General features: G+C 37.3%; 1 protein-coding gene across 8 annotated transcripts in view; it reads right to left on the bottom strand.

Annotated features, from left to right (window-relative positions):
- Positions 1 to 21,731, bottom strand: part of TANK (TRAF family member associated NFKB activator) — a 95,810-nt gene that overhangs the window by 60,571 nt on the left and 13,508 nt on the right. For 2 of the 8 annotated variants that reach the window (XM_037745578.1, XM_037745572.1), the window contains exon 1: positions 14,948 to 15,107. The exons of 4 other annotated variants lie outside the window; for them this stretch is intronic. The gene's annotated coding sequence lies outside the window, so the exon portion shown is untranslated. Of the gene's footprint in view, positions 1 to 14,947; positions 15,139 to 21,731 lie in introns of those variants that run through there. 2 more of the 8 variants (XM_017547830.1, XM_037745564.1) reach the window with 2 other exon arrangements.

Raw genomic sequence — 21,731 nt, 5'->3', positions numbered from 1 at the left:
AGGATTGTTCATTAAAGCCAGCTGCAAAGTACTCTCCCAGGGTGTTATGGTCAACATGCTTATTTGGGCAGAAGTGTGCTGGGTAACACTTATGCAGTGAGAAAAAAATAGACATGAAATCTCCTCCCATGAAGGCACCATTAACTGTAACTTGAAGTATATAGTATATAAATATCCTAAGATATCCAAAAGGCTATAGAGTTTGAAGAGGAAAGTTCATCTATTTATGAAGTTTAGGAAAGGCTTTGAGAGGTAGGTGGTATTTGAATAAGGTTTTGAAATATAGGTGGGAATGATCTTACCCATTCCTTTTAGGTAACTATCAAATAGCAGTCATCCTTTTTCAAACAAGTTTCCCACTGCTATAAAGATGTTTTTAATATTAAATAATATCAGTTCTTCACTAAAACAGGCCAGGATTATATGCATTTCTTATATATCACTCAGTTTGATTTTCCTGATCAGGACAACCAGGCAAACCTGAGACAATTCTTAAGCATAACAATGATGGTTACTACAAACATGACAGATTAGGCTAAAGCTTTTCCCACGATGCATGAAAGCAAGTAGGGGTGGAAATAAAGAAAAGCCAAGTTCTACAGCCTTGATTTTCTTTGTTATTTAAGACAAAGAGTTTGGATAATAGAGTCCCCTTCAATTTTATGATTATATGGCATTACCAAACTATACAGAGCATAAAAACTTTTGCTTAGCAAATACAGTCATTTATTTTTCCTCAAAAATGATATTATATATTTTAAAAGAGTAGGTGTTTTATTTTCATTTGTGTTATAAATTAAGCCTTGATTGCAAACCAGTGCTAGGGCATTTCATTTCACAATGGTGAGAAGCAAGGAGTAAAGTTATATACTGTGTTTTGGAAGAAAAGAGATGATATGATACTATAAAAATATGTGATATGAAAATAAGTGATTATAAATAATACTGTGAAAGTTACTGTGACTTTTATTTATTCAATAACATTTATGTATTCCCTCCTAAACACTTTACTAAGCAGAGTGAAAAAAAATACAGGCTTTAAATTCAGACCCCAGATCTGCAACTTCCTAGCCATTTATTGAACTTCTCTGAACATCAGTTTTCATATCATATATAGTTCGTAGGGTTACAGTAAAAATTAAGTGAGACTATATATAAAATATGTTATTTGTTCCTCAATATCCATTCTCCCCTTCTCTTATAGTGCTAGTACTTCTGATTTTTAGCTGGTGTGGTCATGTGACTATGTGCTAGTCATTGGCAAATGGGTGTAACTGCCATAACAAGCTTTCCCTTTCACCTTTTTTTCTTTACCAGCTGGATGGAATGTCATGGTGGTAAGCCACCTAGAACACCGTGATATGGGCAACACTTGTTTAACTACTGTTTTGTCCCTAAAGGAGGAGCTGAGCTGTACCTGACTGGTACAACATTCAAGACTGGTTCAGTGTTGAACACACAGTAGGCACTCCTTTTCTCCCTAGGAAAGAGAAAAATACTAATGGTCTTTGCCTTTTTCTCCAGTTAGAGCTTATAATCGAGTGAGGCAGACACACATGAAAATAATTAGCCAAAAGCTCAATTATAAATGTTTAAAAAAAAGGTTTGGGCACATCTTCATAGGGGTCTGGGTAGCACAGGTATAAGCATTGTAGGCCCTCACCCAACGGTTCACTAGAGATGTATGCATTTCATTTAAGTTTCCTAAAAAGAATAAAACTGTTAAGTACAAAAGGTAAACAAGATAAAGGCTCAATAGAAGATACAAAACAAGAAGGATTGTGAAAGGTTTCACCAAGGATCTAACACTTAAACAGGTCCTGAAAGATGAGAAGAGTTTCAACAAGTAGAAAATGAATGGAGAAAGTACATTCATTCTGAAAGAGCAGAGGCCCTGAAAAGTCACTAATATGGTGCATTTTGTGACTAGAGTGAGTACTCTGTTTATGTAAGTCTAGCTAGCATTTGTGCAGAGATGATACAGCGGTGAGGGTGCCAAGATAAGCTACAGTCGGGGTCAGCATGTATGACTGTGCTGTACTACAAAAGTCCTAGGGAAGACCATACATAAAGACCATGATTGGAATGGCATCCCCTAGAGCTGGAGAGTACATTGGACTGCATGAAGCACATAAAGCAGACTCAGTTATGGCTAGACTATAGTAGACCTCAAATATCACTCTAAGAAATTTAGACGTTAACATGTTAATACAAGGAGTAATGAGGGGTTTTCAAGGAGATGATGGACCCATTTTAGAAAGTTAGAACAGGTACCAGCATAGACCACAAACTAGTGAGGGTGACAAAGTGAGGCCATCCCACAGGCAACTATTGCCGTATTCTAGGTAAAAGATGAACTTGAACTAGAGCAGGGGAAATGAAAGATGAGTGGATTCAAGAGACATGTCAAGAGAAGAATTAACAGGATTTGGTAGCCAACTGGATGTGCACAATACAAAAGAGGGTAGCAATTCAGGTACCAGTGACTGCGTATCAGTTGGCCTAAAATGGGACCTTGGAATCTACATTCTATTTGTTTTTTTTTTGACAGAGTTTTGCTCTTGTTGCCCAAGCTGGCTTGCCATGGCAAGATCTCGGCTCACTGCAACCTCCATCTTCTGGGTTCAAGCAATTCTCCTGCCTCAGCCTCCCAAGTAGCTGTGATTACAGGCATGCGCCATCATACCCACCTAAATTTTGTATTTTTAGTAAAGATGTGGTTTCTCCATGTTTGTAAGGCTGGTCTATAACTCTTGACCTCAGGTGATCCACCCACCTCGGCCTCCCAAAGTGCTGGAATTACAGTGAGCCACCACACCTGCCAGAATCTACATCCTAATTAGCAAACTGCCTCCAGTGATTTTGTTGCAGATAGTTCACCAGCCATTATTTTTCAAAACATCCAATAGACAGTGGTGTTAGCCAGACATAAAGAGACAGAAAGAGAATTTTCAGTGGGAGAGGGAAGACATTGAATCCAGTTTTGGACACCAATGCTAGAAGAGACATCATAATAAGGAGGAAGAAAGCACCAACTGTATAGTTATCTATAGGAAAAAAATGAAAGCTAACTATGCCTTCCCTATTGTTTGTATTCTTGAAGTCTTGTTTTTAATGTCCTCTGATACTAGTGCATCCTTGAATGGTCAATTACGCCAAAATCTTTTTACCAAAAAAAAAAAAAATGCTGAAAAAAACTACATTTTTGAAAAGAAAACAATAGAGAAAAACAATATGCTTTATTGCACCACCTTATAGCACAAAATGTACATGTTTTTTCCTACCAAAAAAAGGACAAGCCCACTTATTACTTATCTGAAGGTCAGAAGGAAAACTAGCAAATGCATAAAATAGTATATGACATTTTATTTCTGTTATTTTATGTAAAAATACTTAATCAAATAGGTAGAAATGTTATCTAATGCTGTGCTTTGTTAACCTTTATATGCTGTTAAATAAAAGGAAAAACAACTCTGGCAGAGTATTTGAATGCATAATTTTCCTTAAGTATCTACTCTACAGATTTATAAATAAATAATAAGGTAGTATTACTAATGATTTTTCAAAAGAGTGGTAGAGTTTGTATCTATCTTTTGGTCTTAACCAGAAAAGTTTAAAAAAATATATTTTCAGTAACCTCAAAAAGATCCCCCATACACAAGACATAGGAGAAGTCACAGGCTGCACAAGATTCGTAAATGGCAAAGTTGTTTTGAAAGAGAAGTAGTTAAAATCTTATGAGTTAACACGTTAGGTGCCCCTCCAGCATCCCTGATTCATTTACTGTATTAGAACAAAACTATGGACGAAGAGAGCTCTTCTATGAAAAAAGAGGCGAAATTTGGCCAGGTATGGTGGCTTACGCCTGTAATCCCAGCACTTTGGGAGGCTGAGGTGGGCGAATCACAAGGTCAGGAGTTCGAGACCAGCCTGGCCAACATGGTGAAACCCTGTCTCTACTAAAAATACAAAAAATTAGCTGGGCATAGAGGCAGGCACCTGTAATCCTCAGGAGGCTGAGGCAGAAGAATCACTTGCACCCGGGAAGTGGAGGTTGCAGTGAACTGAGATTGCACCACTGCACTCCAGCCCTGGTGACAGAGTAAGACTCCATCTCAAAAAAAAAAAAGAGTTGAAATTTCAAGAGATAGAAGACCTTTTCACAAAAGGGCCTAATTTCTCTTTAAATCACAGCTTAAAATTGCTGAGCAGCCATTTAGCCTTGAAAACATTCCCAATGATAAACAGGAACAGACAAAAGCCCACATAATTATAAAGCGCTTAACCACTAGCACAGGACTCTACGCTCTTCATACTCCTTGCTTTTAATTTCCCTGAGGACACCTAAAGGCTGTTGGGCAAATGTTTGCAAGTCGCAACTTGTTTTATTAGAAGTAATTGTGAGAACTCGAATGAAAAAATAAATAAGGTTTCAGAGATTTCCAGATCTCCATTTCCAGTAACTCCCAAGATGTGTAGGGTATGACTTTAATATATTAGCTTAAAACCAGATCCAATATTTTTAATCCAGTACCATGCAACAAGTTCTTTCCTTCAGACTGTTGAATACTCCTGAAGACAAAGCTACAAAAATCCTTGGGCAGTCCAACAGACCAACCTTTCAAACCTACACCTGTGCCAAAATTACCTAACTTTCTACCCTTTTCAAGGCCACACCAGTTTACCTCAAATATGAATATTAAGACCTAGTAAATTTTAATACTTTCTGTGCCACCCTACTGTGGGGAAGAAATGGTTGATTAGAAACTCAGATTTGCTGTTTTACTTCCTTTGTCTCTGGAAAAAAAATAAAAAGACATTATAAAATAAAGACTGCAAACCAAAATTTCAACTATACCACATCTTGTGTAAAATGTACTAATTTGTCTGTTAAAGCAATTTAGGTAATCTAAATTAAAGCCTAGTCAGTCAACTAAAGATGATAAAATCAGAGTTGAAGTTCATAACACATGTCCAGTGTAGACAAGCTTGGAGACAGATGAGAGTAAACAAGTCATTTAACCTTTCTATCGACCTCTGTTTCCCCATCTCTCCCAATTTAGAATCTTGGGGTAGAGTCCGGCTATAGCATACTGGTTTGCAACCTGTCAGTACATTAGAATCACCCACAATGATTTTAAAAAATAGAATACCAAACCCCGTCCAAGACTCCTGATCTAATTTTCTACGGGGAGGAGATTGAAGATGGGTTTAAAATTACTGCCATAGGGGGTCGAGTCATAGCTTGGAAAACACTACACAAATATGCACCAATGCAGGGAAACAGGTTTTCAGTTTTCATAAAGTTGTCTTTTTTCCCACAGTGATCTGCTTTTTGAATTATTCTACAAGAAGTATATAGAATTTAGGAACAAAAATTGCAGTTGCTAAGGTAGAAGACTTTCTCAAATAAATAAATAAAGGTATTTTGATACTTTGGCAGATGGCCCAGAGCAACAGCACTTTGTTGATCATGGTTCCATAAAATTTCCATAACTCATCAGGCTGTACGACAAATGTTTTCTCTATTAATGGCATTTGCGCTAAAGTTCTGGTTGAGAAATTTGACTGTGACCATAGCCCATCTCCCACTAAGTAGCAATGACATTTTTAACTTGATGTTCCCCCTACCAATACTCTTATCATCCTAATTCTATTTAAATTCTCAAACTATCTACAGATAGTTGAGAGAGAAGACAGATCTCAAAGACATGCCTTTAATTCAAAGAGGCACACGGTCATGGACCAGAAAGACAATACCAGTCCTCTGGTTGAATGGCAATCATCCCAACAGTGCAGAAGATGGTTCCCTATTTGATCATGGTAAGCACTGGGGTTGGGGTAGGAACAAAGATCTATTTGCAGGTGCTTTACATAGGCTACCTCATTTTTAATCTTCCCTCTGTAGAAGCATATATTGTCTTCCTTTTACAGAGGAGTAAACTGAGCTTCAAAAGGGTAATTAAGTTGCAAAAGACACAGAATTAGAAAATGGAAGAACCAGATAAATCTAGGTCTTTCTGTTGCTAAAGCAAATCCTCTAGCTCTGTACCCTCTAATTTAGTTTTTATTTTAATCAGAGCTATTCAGACCTATATCTTAGTAAGTTGAGTAGTTCTATAAGACAAGAAAAATAGTAGTCCACTACTTTCCCCTCCCTATTTCCTGCAACACCTTGGCAACCATTCTTTTGACTTACTCTTTTTTGTATTTATCTCTGTTATCTCCAAATAACATGTAATATTGCCACTACTGATTTTGCAGTTTTTGTCTCCCCATCATGGAAAATTATGATTCAGTTCTCTTTAAACATCCCCTACTTCCTATTCTTCCCATTTCTCCAATATAGTTATATATAACTTTTCATTAGATTAGGATTCAGCTTTTACATTCTTATTACTATGTAATGCTATGCACTGCTGAACAACATAATATATCATGGATGCTGTTCCTTTCCTGAAAATTTTTTTTCCTGAAAACTTTTGTTTGCTTTGTTTCCTATCACCACTAACGGAGCTCCTCAACACATTCAGACACTTCAGGTATTCTATCTCTTTAGAAGAATCACTTTGTAAGCTTTCTGGCTTGCCCCAATCTAGACTAGTTGCTCTCTATGCCTGATGGAAAACCTTCATGTTGGGACCTTCTTTACCTTGAATTTGGGGATACCCTTTGTCCATCTTTCTCTAATTGAATCCCTCATTTTCAGTCTCCCAAATCTTTTCTTGTTTTATGTCCCCACGTGGTGATGCAAATTCTCGAGCAGCTTCCTGAGAAAGTGTTTGGGAAATAAATTTTTTGAGGCTTTGCATAACTGAAAATATCTTTACCTTCTGACTTAACTGATAGTTTGGCCAGATTAAGAGTTCTAGGTTAGAAGTAATTTTTCCTCAGAATTCTGAAAGCTTTGCTATGCTGTCTTCTAGCTTCTGTTTATTTTTATTGAAGATCAGATTCATTTTGATTCCTGATGTTGGATGAGTCTCGCTCTGTTGCTTGAGGCTGGAGTACAAGGGCATGATCTCGGCTCACTGCAACCTTCACCTCCGGGGTTCAAGTGGCGATTCTTGTGCCATAGCCTCCACAGTAGCTGGAATTACAGGCATGTGCCACCATACCTGGCTAATTTTTGTATTTTTAGTAAAGACTGGATTTCACCATGTTAGCCAGGCTGGTCTTGAACTCCCAACCTCAGGTGATCTGCCCACCTCAGCCTCCCAAAGTGGTTGGATTATAGGCCTGAGCCACTGTGCCTGGCCTTAGCCAATTTTTTTTTTTCTCTTTGAAAACTATTAGGATTTTTTTTTTTCCTCTTTATCCCTAGGATTCTGAAATTTCAGGACCATATCTGGCCATGAACTATTTATATCATAGCAATAGGTGCTTGGTGGGCACCTATTCAATCTGGAAATTCATCCTTCAGTTCCTGGAAATTTTCTTGAAATTTTTTTGGGGCAATTTCTTTCCTTTTGTATTCTTTTCTGGGACTTCTGCTATCTGGGTATTGAATCTTCTATACTGGTTCTGTAATTCTCCTTACTCCTCTATCCCTTTTAAAATGAACTTCCCTCCTTATTTCATAGTAAGAAAGAAAAACTTTTAATGTGAGGAGTACAAACCCCTTTTAATTATCAGGCCCAGAGAGGCACTGAAATGTGAGTGTGTGACGGCAGTCACGTCTCCCTCTCCCCTGTAAACTAAATGACCCTCTTGAAGCCAACTACTATGTGATGCTAAGTAGTCATAAAATGCCATATATTAGATACCATAACTCATACCCTATAGTTCAACAATGTATAATCACTAATCAATGTTATTTCTGTAAACCAATGAGAATTCCTATCAAGTAACTAAGCCCATTCCTTGTCCTCTTTTGCCTTTAAAAACCGGGTTGCAACAAAGGCCGAAGGAAGCACTCCCCAAGGCAACCTGGAAGTGTGTCCCATGGGGCAGCTGCCCTCAACCTTTACCTGAATAAACTCCCTATATTTATTTTGCCTCAGTTTCATTAGGTTGATAATAGATACAATATCTTAAGTCTGCTGTCTTTGGCAGCCATTATTATGCTGTCAAATGATAGCCAACCAATCCTGGATAAAGTAGTAATTAAGGTTAATGGTGCTTCTGGAGCTGCACTGAGTCTGAGAGTGTATCAGCCAAACGATATTCTACCTCCAATTGCCTGTTCAAGCAGAACATCTGAACTCTGATCAGTTACACACACACACACACACACTCACATATGTATTCCACATTGGAATAGAATCAAAGGCTTAAAGGTAGAATTTTGGCCATCTTCACCCCAGGATGATTAGTAATTCTTTAGTAAGGTCTACTATTTTGTAGGTGATAGAGACAAATGTGAGTAATTTGGGAGGCAGGCAAGGCCCCTCTGCTGGGTTTCCCCAATTGCTGAGCCTATTCTGTTTCTGGGTAAATGTTCTGCCAGAGTTCACACTTGCGGTGAGAGACCAACTCAAATCTAAAGCAGTTTCAGGATGGGGAAAGGAAATCACCTTGAGTGACTGCTACCCCTTCTACTTTACTCTAGAAAAGAAAACCACCAGCCTTTCCCAACCCCTTGGGCTATGAATAATAAAAGGAGTTCATACTCTGTTTCAGAAAAGTTGCCACTGTAGCACATGAAGAGGTGAATCAGTGAATGACAAACACAATCTAATTTTTTTTTTTTTGAGACAGAGCCTCCCTCTGTCCCCACCGGCTAGAGTGCAGTGAGTGTGGTAGTGCAATCATAGCTCACTGTCGCCTAGACTCCTCACCTCAAGCAATCCTCCTACCTCAGCCTTCTGAGTAGTTGAGATTTTAGGCATAAAGCCACTGTGCCCCACTACATCCTGTCTTTTCTGTATCTTACCTATATGTTTGTCTTCTCACTCACAAAAAGCATCAAGAACAAAAAAACAAATCAGTAAACAACATGGCATACACACATAAACAAGGTCTCTTTTGGATGGTTAGGAAGACCTTTAAAGGTCTCAGAAATATTAAGTATGTTTTCCTTACCTGAAGAAAGGAAACTGAAGAGAACTGTCAACTGTTACTTATGATCATTTTCCACTTTTAAGGAGTTATATAACACAAGCAGCCAACTCTCCAACTGACAACTTGCATTTCTATTCTCTTTCTACGTTGTAAGCTTTTGTCATGAATATACCCAGAGCATATTGCACTATACTGTTTCTGTGCTCCACCCAGCCAGCTGATATAATAGAAACCTTAAATATCATAAATGCAGCAGTGTTAGAATTTGAATTTTGTATTTTTCCATAAGCTGGCTGGCTGGCTAAATGCAATAGGACAAACAAGACAATCTCACTGGTTAAACCCAAAGCTCCCCATTACATGTTCTCCATTTTGCTGGATGTTAGAACTTGGTGAAATTTTCTATGCTATCTTGCAAGAGCTAAAAGATTTCACAGTCAAAGACCACACCCATGAGTCTCAGTTTGGCCTTACTTCCTTTTTTTCTCCAGTAATACTTTCTTTGAGACTACTTATCAAATGCTATGGGTTTAAGTGCACAACTAAACAGCATAACACCAACAGGGAAAGTAGGCATGTGGTATTCTCATCCTCTGAGATGAACATAAACATGGCACTGCTCAGTTGGCTGTGCACAATTCAGTAATCTTTAAGGGGTATCCTCTCCTCTGAGCAGGGGCAATGTTAGAATCTAAAGATGGAGGAGAGAGGATGCAAATTTTAAAATAGTTAATATTAAAACTCTCTTATTATAAATCATATAAAAAAGGACTCAATAATATTCACGGATAAGGGAACTAGAAGAGAAAGTCAGTAGTCAGTATGGGGAGGCATAAAGGAGGAGTAGGATTGTATGGGAAGGAACATGTATTACAATCCTCTAGAATTTGTGAGATTTTAATGTTTATCAGAAAGGAAATATGAATGTTTAAAGGTTGAGAAATAACAACATCAAGGGAAAGGTACTTCTACTTTTGGGATTCCAAATACTTGAGGTTATGAAATCACATTCCAGTAAATTCCACACAATAAATGGTTATGAATAGTAAAACCACTTGAATGTCTCACAATAACAGTTGATGTGCTGACTGGTTCCAAAAATCTTTCTTCAAGCAGTTAAAAAATATACATCTTTTATTTCGAAAGAATCTAAGTCTCTAACTTCTGTCCCTTACAGCGAGTCACTCTCTGGCAAAATTATTACCTGATTGGGTCGTTTTGCTATTGTCCTGCAAAACAATCAATATTTGTCCAGCAAATATTTCAAAGACTTTCATAACTTCAACTTGCTAAGTAACCATCAAAATGGAACTCATATTAGTTTTGTCTACTCAATCTCCATTAATTCCTTACTGCAATGACTTAGAAGACTTTGTTTTCAATGTTAGCAATCTATTTTCAGTAGACCCTTCTTTTTTGCAAAGAAAAATTACTGGTGTTAAGTAAAAGCTATTATAGATCATTAGTACTCAAACTGTTTACTCTCATAACTCACTACTAATAATTACCATTTGTAGAGAATATATCTCTGAAGGTAAAAAGTTACTGTCCAGGAAATTTTCCATGAGACAAACAATTGCCACTATTTACTTCTGAAACTCTTTTGCTTAAGAAAAATAAGTCCCTTTAAAAATTTTTTTTGATTGCACAGCAATGTGAATGCATTTAACACTGAACCACATAGTTTAAAAAGGATAAGATGGTAAATTTTATGCTATGTTAATTTTATCACAATTTAAAAAGCTTTTATAGATTAGGAATTGGAAAATGTGACACATGTACTACACAGGTCCCAAAGCTTTGTTTTCAGTTGCATAGGACGTAGTACCGGTCCCCCTCAACTTACTTGAACAGTGGCCAAATACTGCACCTAGTTTAAAAGACTCTGAAAATTAATTAACCACTCACTGAAAAGGCAGTTCATTTCATATTAATGTCATCCCTTCCTGAAAGTAGTCATAGTCTTGGTTCTGAACTTTAAGAGATTTTTGTTACATATCTAAATAAGAGACTCCTCTTTCCCTGTATTCATGATTGAAAACCATGGCAGCAAGCATAGGAGATAGCAGGTGGGAAATGGCAGTCACAGCATAAATTCTACAGAAAATAGAAACTAAAACTAGGCTTTACATAACTGAACACAAACAAACTGCAATTAAACAGTAATATTTATGCTTATGAGGTGTTAGAAAACAAAAAGGATAAATAGTAGTAACAGTCAATCAGCTAATGCATACCATCAAAATAGTGAAGCTTTATGTCAACAGGCTATTTTTATTTACCATTTGCTTTTGGACAACGGCTATGGTTTTAAAAAACATGCAGTCTTTCTTCACATAGAACAAGTCCCCAATTACTTTTGCTATAATAGCCCATAAATGGAACTAAATACTCAAGCATTCACATAATGCCTGCATCCTACTATAAATAACACTTGAGTGTCTGTAGGTATCCTCCATAGTTCACAGATACAAACTGCTAAATTACATTACCTGTCTCAAGTCATATTTTTGAAGGCAATCAAAAAGCATTTGAAATAATCATTTATAAAAGTCTATACACTATTAACTACACATTAACAGTAAACTACTAGTCAAGTAAAAAGGTGGGCTTTTGTTAGATAATAGCAGTGCTCCATGTACATGCACATACCTGAACTGTGCTAATGATTTTCACTTCATATTAAATAAGTATTACCATGTTAAGCTTGTATATTTTTCACCCACTCATTGTGAAACTCTCTGTAGGATTTGGCTACAGTAAAATGTCAGGTTGGTTATTACCTTTAAAGTAAGAAATTTCCCGGCAAAATTGGGAAGCTAGTGACAACAAAGTGAAACTGATACTTTCCCAGTTGAGTATCACTCTTGGTTTCTTTCAGGGCATAGACAAACCTGTCCATGTAGAAACAATACCATTGCTTCTGTAACATAACTGCAGAAGGGAAGATAAAGAATAGCACGATATTTTACTTAACAGCCTCAGCCTACCTACAGCATTTTTCCTTGCCCAGGAAAAAAAAAGGGTGTGTGTGTGGGAAATAACCAAGATCAGTAGAGCAGCTGTTCTTTAGTTCTTGACATTACTGGTGTCCCAGGCTCTTTCATTTAATTGTATTTACTCCAAGGGGTGTTTGTTTGTTCTGGACCATTTTGCTGAATATTGTTGCTGTCTTAAGAACAATGTACTCTCAGACCTAGATGGTTTCACGGGTGAATTATTTCAAACCTTCAAAGAAGAGAGTTCTTTGGCTATTTAAACTACATCAGAGCAGAGGAAGAGGAACTCTTCCCAGTTCTTTTTAGGAAATCAGCATAACCTTGACATCAAAACCGAGCAAAGATAACAAAAAAGTGAGTATAAAATGAATCTCAATTATTGATTTTAAATAAAAATGCTACCAAAGGAACCAATATATACTTAAATACCACACCATGACTGAGTGTAAGATTGGTTCACAAACTGGAAATATACTAAAATAATTCACTACCTTATTAGGTCAAAGATGAAAAGTACCTACAAACGTTATGATAGATGTCAAAAAGCCATTTGACAAAATCCAACTTCCATTCCTGATTAAAAAAAAAAGTTAATAAGTAATGAAGAGACATTATCTTAACACGACAAGAAATATATATACATACCAAATGAATACTCAATATCTATCATTCAAAATTGTTCTCAAAGTGCTAGCTAATGCAATAGACCCTCCCCATCTCCAGTAGCAAAAATGACTTTGGATACAATCCAAATAGTTCTCTGTAAAAATCATGAGCTAGAAATATTAAACATGATAAATAGAATTTATTACAAATTAATGGTAACTTCATATTTAACAGTGACATAGTAAAAACATCCCCAAACTAAGAAACAAGATAAAAGATGGCCAGAATCACTGTTATTATTTACCACTGTTCTGGGGAAGCCAGCAATTCATTAAAGCAAAGAAAGAAGGAGATAAGATTATTATAATTAGATTATTGTTTTCCTAGAAAATTCAAGTGAAACAATTTATTAAAACTAATAAATTTAGAAAGTTGGCCAGATATATAAACACTCATCTACATACTAATCACAAAATATAAGAAAAAAAATGGTTAAATCCCAAAAGACTATTTTAATGAAGCATTAACAGTTTATTTTAAATTTTATCTCAAAGATAATGCAATTATGTTCAAGAAAATTTGGAAAAGGAAAAATGAAGACGGACTTGTCCTATGAATTACTAGAAAATGTAATGTCAAAGCAGATTGGTATTTGTAAAGAAAGAGACAAAAAGATAAAAGCAACAGATAAGTCTAAAGAAAAGATGCATGTACACATGGGAATTTACTATATTAAGGAGGTATTTCTAGTCAGTTGGGAGAGAAATGATTTCAACAAATGATTTCAGGAAAAATGGCTGCCCATTCATTAAAAACAAAGAAAAAGTTAAATCCTTATCATATACACTATACAAAAATAATTTTCAGATGTTTTAATGAGTAAATCATAAAAAGAGAATTGACAATATAGGAGCAGATTTTAAGAATTTTTGAGTGGGGACTACCTTCTTATATGAGATAAAAAACCTGGGCATTTTAAACCAAAGCATTGATAATTCTTGAAAATATTTGCTATATTTCATAAAGGATTAATAAATCTGTATTCTAATGAGTAACAGATAATTTTGAAGAATATTGGGCAATATATATGGGCAGGACGTAGTAAATGATAGTTAACTATAATTTGGTACATCTACACAATGCAATACCATGCTGACATTACAATAAAACAGAGCTACATATGGCAAGACTTTCACTGTATGTATATATTTAATCTGAAAGAGATCACAGAACAGTATGCATAATCTCATTTTCATAAGAAGGTAGAAAAGACGTGGAAAGCTTGGATTACATATCACTGGGGAGAGGCCTGAGAAGGACCTCACTTTCTGCTTTATATATAGTTCTGTTATTTGCGAGTCCCTCGTTTCTCAAATGAGGCCACAATACTTTTTAACAGAATACACTGCTTGCTTCTCTGCTACCTCTTGAGTGTGTATTCCAACTGCGGTAGGGAGGCAGCTCGTTTTCTTTTCCTTCAATTTCATGTCACCTCTTCACTTCCTTTACTACCACCTCTCCCTTATTACAACTTGTCAAAAGCATCTCCTGTGAGGTGAGATAAACACGGCTTTACATAGCAAGGCTGCTTTACTTTTGCTCGTTACAGCATAGCAATAAAAACACAGCTCTTCTTTGATTATCCTCCCCCTTTCTACTTCTTGACAAGCACAGCTTTTTTTTGCCTGTAACTCTTTGCTCGTCAGTTTATACCGGCGTTGGGACTCTACCTAACGCCTGGATTCCCACTGCGGGCGGGGTTTGCTTCTGTTCTTTTTGCCTTTGCCACCCACTTCCTCCGTGACCCTCTGGGAAGTTACCTAACTTCTCATTGACCAGGCTATGATGACACCCCACAGGAAGGCAGAGGGGAATTGTGCAACCACCTTGGGAAAACAACAGAAAGAACCAATTAAGTTTTCGAAAGAGTAACCACGATAGTACTTGATTCTAGGAGGCAGTCCCTGTCTACAAGGCAAGTCATAGATGTTCCTGGCGAGTCCACTGCTCATCTCGACACGGCAGGCCCTGCTACCCCCATTTCCCGGGCAAAGCAGCCGGGAGGAGTCCCTCCCCTGAAGCCGTTGGGGCAGGGACCGACGATGCTATGCTAGCATCTCGGGCTCGGAAAACCCCGCAGAGTCCGCTCGGGAGGAAGGACTCGCGTGGTTTCTCCCGCACAAAATCCCCAAACTGCAAATTGGTCGTCTCTGCTGCTCCTCGGCTTCTCTCCCTGCGACTTCCCTACTGTCAGCGCGTCTCTCTCGCTCGCGCACACAAATTCTCTGTCACCGTGCTGACAGATTCGGACCCACCAATTCATAAAGTTTCTTACTCACACAATTCAGGGTTTCGGCTACGCTCCCTCTCGCGTCAGGTCGCCGGCGCCTGGCCGAGTGACTCCAACCGGAAGTTGCTTTTTGTTCCAGTTCAGAGGGCAGCGCCTGCGCGCGGAGCCATTATCTCTTCGCCTTCCACCCGGCAAGGCCAGGCCAGGGCCCTTCCGCCCTGCCCCGCCCAGCCCATGGCTCCTCTGCCCCGCCCGTCCCCGCCCCGTCCAGCCAAGTCCCCGCCTCTTAGGGAAAGTAAGGCAGCCGAGGAAGGGAATCCTATGTGAAGTTTAAAGGTCACTTGCGGATCTTTGCTAGATTTTTTGCCAAACAATAAATAACCGGTAAATAAATAACCATTAAATAAATGACATCAAACTATATATGAGTTAAACTACACAAGAATCACCTGAGAAACAAGATGTAGTTTCACCAACCTACTCCTGTAGGTTTCATTTCAGAGCAGCTGGGGTGAAGCCCAGGAACATGCATTTCCAACAGATCCTCGTGAACGTATGTAATTAAAGGTTGTTAAAGCTCACATTCTTGAGAAACACTACATATACGCATATCCATTTGGTTTCTCCCAACTAAAAAAATTTTTCACTAAATGTATTTGTTAAAGAGGAATGGCTGGAAATGGAGGTACAACTTTATTAGAAATTTTCCCATGAATTAAGGCTTCCCCATTATTCCAATTCCTGACCATGTATGAATATTCTCTAAGATTCAAATCTTAGATACGGCAAGAAAGATATCGTTTCCTTTTAGAGCAAGGGATGAGGTTCTGGCTGCCCCAGTATCTCCCTATACTTCTGAATCATGGATGTTTACACATTTTTCCTTAGGCTAGTAAGTCCAAGGAAAACCTGCTAAGTTGCAGTGCATTCTGTCTAGTTATCTTGAATGTTGCTCTATACTTTTAAAAGTCAAAGCCCAAATATATTTGAAACAATCTTTTTAACAAACAGAAACTTCTCATCTATAACGTTTTGACCAGCTGAATAATTTTCTTGTAGTAAGTAATTGAGTTAAACATGACAACACAGTACTGCTTTAAAAAAATATATATTTTTAACTTTTTTTAAAGAGCAGTTTTATATTCACAGCAAAATTGAAAGGAATGTCCAAAGATTTTCCATATTTTTCTGCCTCTGCACAAGCATAGCCATTGCCCATTATCAATATCCCTTACCCTGGTGTGATGAAAAAAGCTGCTATAAATAACTGTGTGCAGGCTTTTTGTGTGGACATGTTTTCATCTCCTTTGGGTAAATACCAAGGAGTATGATTGTGCTGGATCATAAGGTAAGAGAATGTTTACTTTTGTAAGCAATTGCCAAATTGTCTTCCAAAGTGGATACCATTTTGCATTCCCACCAGGAATGAGTAAGAGTTCCCTGTTACCCCAAATCCTTGCCAGCATTTCATGTTGTTAAGTGTTCTGGATTTTGGCCATTCTAATAAGTCTGTGTGGTATTTCATTGTTGTTTTAATTTGCATTTCCCTGATGACATATGATGTGGAGGATCTTTTCATATGCCTATTTATTTGCCTCTGGTTTTCTTCTTTGGGGAGGTATTTGTAAAGGCCTTTGGCTCGTTTTTTAATCAGCTTGTTCTCCAAATGCTGAGTTTTAAGTGTTCTTTGTATATTTTTGATAACAGTCCTTTATCAGATATGTCTTTTGCAAAAGTTTTCTCCTTGTCTGTGGCTTGTCTTTTCATTCTCTTGACAGTATCTTTTACAAAGCAGAAATTCTTAATTTTGATAAAGTCCAGTTTATTCAGCACTGCTTGAACAAATTAAATAGGATGCTTTGAAGATTTCTGATTGATACAGTAGAATTTAGTAATATACTCTGAATCTAAAGCTGAATGCATAGGCATTTTGAAATATGGAGGTGCTAAAAACTTTGTAAAAGGAAATAAGCTAGAGATACACATTTCTTAAATACATATTTTTCTCTCTTTCTACTCCTATGATATAGTCATAAAGAGAAGTAGCTGCATAATTCCACTATATGTGAAATCTGCATAAATGCTGGTAGAATTATTTTCTAAATAATGCTAAAATGGTATCAAACATTTTCCATTTCCTATCATGATTTTTTAAGAATTTACATATAATATGTTTTATAAAGGTTAGAAATTGAGTTGAGACATTTATTTGAGGAATAATCTTTTTAAATAATGACTTAATTTTATTCCAACTTTCTTTCCCTCAAATTATTATATATCTCAAGTTAGTGAGCAGTGCTGTGGCATTGGAGGTTGGGTATGGTGGGATAAAAATGGGGAACTGGCTGGATGTGGTGCTCACACATGTAATTGTAACACTTTGGGAGACCAAACTGAGAGGATCACTTGAGCTCAGGAGTTTGAGATCAGCCTAGGCAACATAGTAAGACCACGTCTCTATTAAAAATGAAAATAATAAATTAATTAATTAAAAGAAGATGGGAGAATTGCAGGCCTTTTTAATATATTTTGGAATCTGGCCAGGCGCAGTGGCTCACGCCTGTAATCTGAGCACTTTGGGAGGCCAAGGTGCGCTGATCATTTGAAGTCAGGAGATCAAGACGAGCCTGGCCAATGTGGTGAAACCCTGTTTCAACGAAAAATACAGAAATTATCTGGATGTGGTGCTGCACATCTGTAATCCCAGCTATACGGGAGGCTGAGGCGGGAGGATTGTTTGAACCTGGTTTCAGTCAGCTGGGATTGTGCCACTGCACTCCAGCCTGGGCAACAAAGAGAGACTCTGTCTCAAAAATATTTTAGAACCTAGTTTTAAAACTGCTTAATATTTTATTGAGAGTTCTGAATATAAATCTAGGGACAAAAACCTGCCAATATAAACACTTACTACAACTTGGAATGTCAGGTATGTTTTCAGTCAAATCTTTGATATGAAATATTACTATTAATGGAATCTGGTTGACTTCTGATTTACGATGACACCTGGACTGGCTGTTTATGTTGCAGACTCTCCAACTAAAATGCCTATGAAAAATCAGAAAAACATGAGAACTCATAATGGCCTCAGAAGGCAAACTGACAACTAGGGCTACTGTGTATGGTTGAGTAGGCTGTGCTCACTTGCCAAGCCTTGCCTCCTTCAGCCTGTGTCTTCTCAGGGAGGTGCTTTTTCTAACTCACAGAAAGGCACTATAAGAGCAGCTGGAACCCTGTTGACAAACACCTTAATTCCAGAATTTGAGAATATTGCACTTATTGCAAGAACTGTGAAGCTGAAATGAACATGTACTATTGCAAGAACTGTGAAGCTGAAATGAATATGTACTTTTTTGCTGGAAGGCAAGCAAAGGCATTAGTAAGGAAGCTACCTGCCTTACGGCCCCTGCTAGTAACTCCACTACTATGTGTGACAACTAAGAAGTATTTTATACCTGTTTGCCTTAATCTCTCCCTTAATACCTCTCTATATGACCCATTTTTTAGCTATGGCCTAGTGAATACCAGCAATATCCCAAAGGGAGTGGATAGGTATGATGCTCTGTATCTAAGCTTGTGAAGCTAATAATGAAAGGGGTTGGGCAGACAGAACTAGATGTTTATTTCTCTGGGGGTTAGTTTTTTATATATGATTTTTATCAAGAAAAAGACAGATAATAATTTCTGATTAACCAAGAATTCTCCTATTTAAAATAACTAGCTAGTAAAGGTAAGGAGTCTCACCTCAGCCCAACACCCACAGTGACAAAGTTGATAAATGTCAGCTTCAAGCCAAAAAGTTTGCTGTTGACTGTGCATGTCTATATGTCTTCCAGCTCAACATCTATGCAGAGTAACTAATAGCAATCAGAGAGATAATGAGAAGAGCCAAGAACCAAAATCCACACATTCATGGAGTAAGAGTGACACAAGACTTGGAACGAGTAAATGCAAGAGAAAATATCCCTTTGAAAAGATTATGCTGTCTGAAAGAGAGTCTTTAAAATGCAAAGAAAGTGAATACTTTGGAAAATGATTTACCAGAAGCAGAAGTATATTGAGAGGCTCTGCTTTGTATTTTCTATGCAAAAAGAGATGAAATATAAGCTATTAGACTAAGATAAGGAGGGAACTAAAGACAAGGTGAAATAAAACGAAAGTTGGATAAGTTAAGCTGTAAACAGAACATGCAATGGCAACATTCACATATAATTTGGACATAATCAAAGATGGAATCAATATTACAGAATAATAAATCAATGATTAGAGTAAAAGCTTGAAAAACTCTTCCAAACTATGAATGGAAAGTACAAATAGGTGACAACCATTAAGAGAAATGGTGGAAAGATTATGCTCCAACTTCTTCCTGAAGAAGAGATTGGGATAAATAGAACAGAGACGGCAACCACAGATGTATCAGTAGCTATCTGAAGTAATACTTTGAACCAATATAATACTTCCTAGAAATGAAAAGGACTCAGTGTATTTTGAAATACATTAATGACCTATCATGTTAAAAATGTCAATATTAAATGCTCTATCAATTCATTAATTTACTCAGCAAATATTTTGGGAATATCTGCTATATGCTAAGAATTAGGGATAGAAGGATCACTAAGACAGTCCTAGTGATCCATAAAAGAACTTGGTGTCTGTAGTGGGTGCCATACATACAAGAATCAGGCAATGATTATACAATTTGGTATTATGATATTACATTAGGGTAATATATGGTACTCTGAAAACACATTGGAAAGGACATAGTCCAGCCTTGAGAGGGAGAGGGAAGGCTTCTGGTATCTAAAGTATGGAAAAAGTTCTACAAGAATCTAGGTGGAAAAAAATAAATTAATTGCAAAGGACAAAGAACCTAACTTGTCTTCAGCATTAAACTTCAAAAGCTGAATAGAATAACATCTACAGTTGCCTGGCAAAGATTTGACCTATAGCGTCTGTCTACTCAAGTTATCATTCGTTCAAGAAAAGGAAAACAAAGACATTCTCAGATACCTCAGGGTTCAAAATCATCCCACCCATTTTCTGAAACAATTGAAGATATACTTCCCTTAAGAAGGAGTCAAAATTAAAAACTCAAGAAAGGTGAAATTCTGATATAAAATAAATATTAGAAAAAATTTGAAATAATTTAAACATAGATCAAGTAAAAACATGTTGCAATTACAAAACAATGAGAAAATGTAATTTTTGACACATAAGATACAAATTATTACCTAAGAAATAATAATAATAATAATATGGTCACAATTTCCTGGTTACAGCAACAAATATGCAGGTGGGTGGGATGGAGGTGGCAGGAAGTAAATGTGTTCTGCTATTTTACTCATTTTCTCATCTTCTACATATAGAAATAAGAAAATGATAGAATCTCGTTTTAAGTATAATAATTGAAGATGTATCATTTTAGTTGTTTTAATGTGAAGATAAATAACTACAAGTAGAATTTATAAGTGTACACTTGTTTTTGGCCAGGCGGGGTGGTTCATGCCTGTAATCCCAGCACTTTGAGAGGCTGAGACAGGTGGATCACTTGAGGCCAGGAGTTTGAGACCAGCCTGGCCAACATGGCAAAACCCAGTCTTTACTAAAAATACAAAAATTAGCCAGGTGTCATGGTACACACCTGTAATCCCAGCTACTCAGGAGGCTGAGGGACAAGCATCATTTGAACCCAGGAGGCGGAGGTTGCAGTGAGCTGAGATGGCACCACTGCATTCCAGCCTGGGCAACAGAGTGAGACTGTCTCAAAAAAAACACAAAAAAACATATGTTTAATTTTTATGTTAATAGAGGAAGACAGAAATGAAAACACTGTCTACATAATAAAAATTTAAAAGTCTTAATTCCCAACTTTCAGTCACCCAATCAGGTATATCATGTGAGTAATCCTCGGCAGTACTTCCTGCACTCTTACACTCTATGTTCCCATTGCCACTCTCTATCTCCATTCATACCCCTTGTTCAAGCCACCATCAACTCATAGTTACCATGGCAGCCTCCTAATTGTCAGCCTCACTTTCTCCCTTGTCAGATTCTATGTTGTTATGTTTCTTTACCACCTACAACCATCAAATGTCTTCTCCCTACCTTTAGGATAAAACCCAAACTCTTACTCCTGGAATGAGATGTCTTCCTAACTCTCCAGACTTAGGTCCTGTTTCTTCTTCCTGGTGATTTTGGGCCTCTTTTAATTCCTCAAATGATACCTGTTTTGTCCTTTCAGGTATTTGCTGCTTTCCTCAGCCTAGAACATGTTTCCCTCATATTTAACCTGGTCTGTTGAGGCCTCTGCTGAAAGATATGATTCTAAGCTAGGCCATGATTGATTTCCTTTTCAGGTTAAGACTGTGGGCTCAGTTATGGGCTCCTGTTTCACCCTGTCTTTTTCCCTTTATGACATGCATTATGCTTGAAATTTCAAGATACATATTTGGATGTTTTTAAGGTTAGGATGGTCTAATTGACTGATGTTAAAGAAACTTACACTCACTAGGCAGATCCTAGGTTATCATTGCCTCCACAAAGGCAAGCTGCAGCTGAGAGAAGCTAAAGCCTGATGATTGTGAGAGTTCTGTGTTAAAGTTGGCTGGTTCATATATTTGTATTGCCATTAACTAATCATATGACTTTACTAATCCTGTGCCTCAGTTTCTTCTCCTGTCAAAGGTTGAGTGTACTTGTACAATAAAATCATAAATGAATAAAACCTAGCCTACGGGAGGACTGCAGTCAATCCTTAGATACTGCGTAATATAAACAATTCCTATAACTTAGTAGGTGGTTCTACATGCCATGCAGTTGATTTTTTTTTTTTTTTT

Source organism: Cebus imitator, unplaced genomic scaffold (assembly GCF_001604975.1).
Source record: "Cebus imitator isolate Cc_AM_T3 unplaced genomic scaffold, Cebus_imitator-1.0 Scaffold10, whole genome shotgun sequence".
Taxonomy (NCBI): Eukaryota; Metazoa; Chordata; class Mammalia; order Primates; family Cebidae; genus Cebus; species Cebus imitator.
This window is presented reverse-complemented; position numbering and strand designations above follow the sequence as displayed.